Source organism: Thermobia domestica, chromosome 8 (genome assembly GCF_964235325.1).
Source record: "Thermobia domestica chromosome 8, izTheDome1.hap1.1, whole genome shotgun sequence".
Lineage (NCBI taxonomy): Eukaryota > Metazoa > Arthropoda > Insecta > Zygentoma > Lepismatidae > Thermobia > Thermobia domestica.
Genome location: NC_137461.1, coordinates 56,776,856 through 56,783,022, shown reverse-complemented (window position 1 = coordinate 56,783,022; position 6,167 = coordinate 56,776,856). Strand labels below are relative to the sequence as shown.

The 6,167-nt window shown below is 38.5% G+C and overlaps 1 pseudogene; it reads left to right on the top strand.

Annotated features, from left to right (window-relative positions):
* The first annotated feature begins 1,784 nt into the window (after positions 1 to 1,784).
* On the top strand, positions 1,785 to 3,555 carry LOC145692916 (tubulin beta-4B chain pseudogene; annotated as a pseudogene).
* Positions 3,556 to 6,167: the final 2,612 nt, after the last annotated feature.

The following is a 6,167-nucleotide window of genomic DNA, read 5'->3' as shown; positions in this document are numbered from 1 at the left end:
CTTAGACAATTGCATATCTCCACACGCTGATTTTTGTAGACTGGTGCCAACTCATTGGCACCATGAGTCCAATTTTTTTCACCTTACCGACCTCATGCAGCCACCGAACGACAGCGGTATGGTGTAGGCCATATGCTAAAACCGTTTGCAATGGCACACTTTCCCAAAATAACCATTTTCGAGAGTCTGCTTCCACATTTTACCTAAGGAGCTCATCCAATCATAAGTTTCGTCTGTGCCCAGGGGGCTAATTTCTAACACTGCCACGAACGAACGACGTTATTGATGACCCAACGGTGAATGGTGCATTCATTCGACATTCTTGGCCCCAATACCTTGTTATTTATGTATTTATTTTTAGTTTTGTAACTTGCTGTGCAGAATGTCCCAATTTGAAGTCGCAGTTGTGTTCATATGGCGCACTTTCATATGACCCTGCTCAACAGCACCGTTACCGTCAGGGTACCTCAGCCTGTTTGCTGGACGTATACTGAGTTTGTGACGGGTGTCTTAGCCATTCTCATGTTATGTTGGTAAAGTAAGTTTCCCACCAAACGTCAAACGAACACGTTTCATTTGCACAAATATATTAAATACTATAATATGTGAGAAAATAAATTTAATATATTTTGACATGTATTTGGAAAGGTTAAGTCCTTTTCGACAATTTAAGGAGGGACATGGTTTTCCTTTACTCTACAATGCGGACGTCTATGCCGACCAGGAAAAAGGAACAAGAACTTCTTTCTTAAAAAAAAAAAAAAAAAAAAAAAAAAAAAGTTTATTAAAGGGACTTGAATATGAGCTAAAATACAAATGTATCCAAAGTGAACATCAGAATTTCAAAGGGTTCTGGCACCAAACTTTTCCCTACGTATTGTTTTTACACTATTTGACGAATAGTGAAAAAAACAACGGAATATTGGAAATCAAATGAAATGAAATAGAGTATTTCAGTTTGACGTCCCACGATTATGCCCTTTAGGCTAAGGAAGATAGCTGATTAAGGCAAGTGAATGATGATGGAAAAAATTGTGGAATGAGAATGTAAGAGGAAACGGAAGTACCCCGAGAAAACTCACTGACACGGTGTTGTCCACCACAAGCTTACTTGACCCAGGGGTAAAAGTGGATCTGAAAAGGTACGGGGACGGTAGGTCGCGGCATGACGCCACGCCGCTCGCCCTGCCTATCTTTGTCCATTGTAATTTTTTAGGAACTGGGGGGACGCCATACATATTTTTTCGAGGTGGGGGACGGCGTCTCCCCGCGTTGTCCCGCACTTTTACCCCTGACTTGACCGGAAATCGAGCTAGAGGTAAGCGCTCTACCATTAAGCCACCGTGGCCCCCGGTATATTCAACATACCATAAGGACAAATAATAAACTGTGAAACAAAATATTTATTGCAAGTTATCCATACTTTTCTTAAGCAAAGAAAAGTAGCAAACGCATTTTGAAACTCTCTATTATTCCTTTAACGTTTCTGACTGTTTAAAAGTATATAGTAGGTAATTAACAACTAATTTTCAGATTATGTATTAGAGTTCAATCTTAATTGTACGTATATAATCAATTAACTGTCAAAATTACTTTAAAATATAATGATTTGTCTGTGGCTTTTAATTTTATAACATTACGATTTATATTAGTATCATTTACAGGGCTAGAAATCACTCATCTACCACAGATCACATAGCCACAGATCACATAGCATCTACTTAACAATTTATCAACAATAAAAATAAGGAATGAGTGATGTGGCAACATCGAGAAAAGTAACAAAAGACTATCACAGATAGTCTCCCTGGTAACAACTTGTTTATCCGTCCACAAAAATTCAAAATTTCGTAGTGTAAAGTGCTCGCATTACTGACATTTTATTTTGGTAAATTTCGGTTCTACATTTAACAAAAATGAGGGAAATTGTTCATATTCAAGCTGGTCAATGTGGAAATCAAATTGGTGCAAAATTTTGGGAAGTTATATCAGATGAACATGGCATAGATGCCACAGGAACCTATCATGGTGATTCAGACTTACAACTGGAAAGAATAAGTGTATATTACAATCAAGCAACCGGTGGTAAATATGTCCCAAGAGCAATTTTGGTTGATTTGGAACCAGGAACAATGGATTCAGTTCGATCAGGAGTATTTGGACAACTATTTCGACCGGATAATTTTGTATTTGGACATAGTGGTGCAGGAAATAACTGGGCCAAGGGACATTATACGGAAGGAGCTGAGTTAGTCGACTCGGTTGTTGACGTTGTTAGGAAAGAGGCGGAAAATTGTGATTGTTTACAGGGTTTCCAATTGACCCATTCTCTAGGAGGAGGTACAGGGTCTGGTATGGGAACTCTTTTGATATCAAAGATCAGAGAAGAATACCCCGACAGGATAATGAATACTTTCAGTGTTGTTCCATCTCCTAAGGTATCCGATACGGTTGTAGAGCCATATAATGCTACACTCTCTGTTCACCAACTGGTAGAAAATACTGATGAAACCTACTGTATTGACAATGAAGCTCTCTACGATATATGTTTCAGAACTCTGAAGCTAACTACTCCAACTTATGGTGATTTGAATCATTTGGTTTCGTCTACGATGTCTGGTGTCACCACTTGTCTCCGTTTCCCTGGGCAACTAAATGCAGATCTTCGTAAATTGGCTGTCAATATGGTGCCCTTTCCAAGATTGCATTTCTTCATGCCAGGGTTTGCCCCACTTACATCTCGTAACAGTCAACAATATCAAGCTCTAACCGTTCCTGAACTAACTCAACAGATGTTTGATGGTAAAAACATGATGGCTGCCTGTGATCCACGTCACGGTCGATATTTGACAGTAGCAGCTATGTTTAGAGGGCGTATGTCAATGAAAGAAGTAGATGAGCAAATGCTACATATTCAGAACAAGAACAGCAACTATTTTGTTGAATGGATACCAAACAACGTGAAAACAGCTGTATGTGATATTCCACCAAAAGGACTCAAGATGTCATCCACTTTCATTGGAAATACCACTGCCATCCAAGAACTATTCAAACGAATTTCTGAGCAATTTACAGCCATGTTTAGAAGAAGAGCTTTCTTGCATTGGTATACTGGTGAGGGTATGGATGAAATGGAATTCACAGAAGCGGAATCCAATATGAGTGATTTGGTCTCTGAATACCAGCAATATCAAGAAGCTACGGCAGACGATGAGATCGAGGTTGAAGAAGTTGAAGTGGAAGATGACAATGATGAAGTTCAAGGGGCTTAGAAAAGCCTTTCTTTCCGAAACAGTATAAGCGAGTACTTAATTTCCGTAAATTTTCATTTGAAACTTAATTATGTACGCGTCTGAAATAGCATAATATATTTATTTTAAAAAAATGATTATCAAGAAATTAGCAAAGAATGTACTCAAGTTTACCCAGTATGGGTTTGGAAAATTAATGAATATTGTAAGATATTCGTACATAATTCTTAATTTCGGCCTATGCAAGCATGTACAGTACATTCAACCCAGTAAGTATAATAAATTGGTTTTAAAAAAATGAAAATGTTACTTGATTAGGCATTTTATGTTGTTTCAGATTAATTTGTTACATGTGAAATATATTTAAGTTCAAAGACATTTAATAACACATTTTATTACAGATTATCTTCTTTACAAAAGTAGTAGGAACATATTTTTGGTGCATTACTGGTGTGTTAAGCATTTAAAATACAACTTAAAATTCCTTGTTTTTAGCTATTTTTTAAACATTCAAATATAGCTCTGATCTGAAACTTAAAGCAAATGCATTCAATAAGAGGTCAGGTTTCATTCAAGATACTGTGTAATCATATATTTTAAGCGAATTCAACTTTTTAGGTATAAGCTGAATTTAAGAATAGCTACAAGGTAATTGTCCTTGCACTATAACGGTATTTTGGAAATGAATCAGCTCCTTGTGTTAATCATATTAACAAAATATTTGATTGGTTATTGGCAGTGCTGTAGTCCTAATATTTTCATAGGGTACACGCTGTTTTGTGAACATCTATGATAGGCATTAAAGGCATATACGACAATAGAAAATATATTTTTTAAAATAACAATGTAAAACGCATGTATTAATAATTCCATTAAAATGTAAAGGTTGCTATACTATTTTATAGTCAAAGCATTTTATGCTATTTTTTTATGGTGCTTCTTACGTTATCCATTAATAATATAATGAGTGTAGCTATGCAGAAGGAACGAACCCACTGCCAGAAGGGACAGAAGAGTTCATGCCCGATGTATGCTTTCAGAATTAACTAAGAAAATTGTGGTGAGGAATAGGGTGGAAATACGATTATTACAGCTAAAGGAAACTTTTGTAGTGGCATTCACTGATCAAAACAATACGAACTTGGACAAAGACAGCGCAAATATTTTTCCATTTTTATTTCTTCTTCTTTTGTAATCCTCCCTATGGCTACATGGTCAGCGTATGTTTCTTCAGCGCTGGAGATCCAGACTCTATTCTCTATGAGAGATCATGTGGTTCGTATTCCACGTTAAGTTCTAGGTCTATATCTCATGTAACCTCGCTGCTGAAAGAGACACTAAACTAATCCTATCTACCTATTCTCTTTTGTGATCGCAGAGTAGTAAGAAAAGACGGATTTTTTTTTCGCACAATCAATATTTACTTGAACAGCAGCAAGAATATGATAGAAAAAAACTATTATCACTTGAATCATGACCCAATTAAATAAAAAAGTAAACAAATATGAACGAAACAGAAGTAGGGTCTACTATGCCCCTTCAAGCAGGAGGTATACTTTAATAGCTAAGATTGAGAAGAGGGTGCGGTGTATACTGCTGTACAGGCCCGTATCCAGGGGGGTCTAGGGGGCCGCCCCCCTAAATTTTTGCAGGCCCCCCTAAAATTTTCACGGTAGGCTTGCAAATGAACTATAATATAGTGGTGAACTATAATATTTTTGGGTCGGGCCCCCCTAACTTCAGCCGGGCCCCCCTACATTTTTGGGCTGGCTACCGGGCTGCTGCTGTATACTCTCATTACACCCCTGGTTATGAGTATTATGGGTATAACCAATGGGGAGGGGGGAGGCAGCAAGCAAGAAAGTCGGAGCTTGCTTGTGTTTTATTAGGGAGGTTTGTGATTTTATATTTTGATTGCACACTACAATATAATAAAGGGCTTACTGGCAAATCTCTCCGAAGTAAGGAATTTAGGAATTAGGTTTCTTGGCTTTCGGCATCTATGGCCATGTTAAGCCGTCATATATGAGGAACGACGTCCCTCGGCGATCAGACTATCCAAGGAAAGGGAAAGTAGAAAGGCGAGACTAAGAGACACGGTAATGATGAGGTGGATGAATGATTAAGTGATGAAAGTGGGAGAAAACTTCCACTTCTCGGGAACAGGGGTCGAACTAGAGACCACATGTGCACAAGTGAACGCTCTATCACTGAGTCACCGCGGCCTCTTACTGTACTTTCCTCAAGCATACTGTGATGTCCTTCATGTCATTATCAAATTAAACATTTTCACGCTTAGCATTAGGATTAGGAATTAGGTTTTTGGGCTTTCGGCATGTATGGCCATATTAGCCCGTCATGTATGAGGGATGACGTCACTCGGCGATCACTGCCTGAGAAATTGAGGAGGAAAAAAGGAATGTGAAAGGAAGGAAGTGGCGTGGGACCTACATGTTAGGTACCACCCCTGCATTTTCCTAGTGTGAATGAGGAAAACAAAGGAAAACCTCTCACAGGATGGCTTGCCTGAAATCGACCGAGTGATCCCACCGGAAATCAAATCCTGGAACGCTACCACCAAAGTCGGGAGCGTTAGCGAATACCCTACGCTGGGCCACTCACTTTCACACTTAAAACTATTGGCTATTATGCTCTAGACATCTCATCGGACACAAGTGTTATACATTTCTTGAATTTTCTCCCTCGTTCCAATTCTGCAGTAATAAAATTAAATGGCAAATGGAATGAAATTTCCAGAGGCTATGAGACGATCAGTTTGTGAAAGCGATTGATTGTGAAAAAAATGGTGGAAAATGAATGTGGAAGGAAAAGGAAGAATCTCAAGAAATCCCACCCAAATTTGCGTGAGCGGAAATTCGAACCAGGGGCCCCTTACACTCTTGCAATAATGTTGAC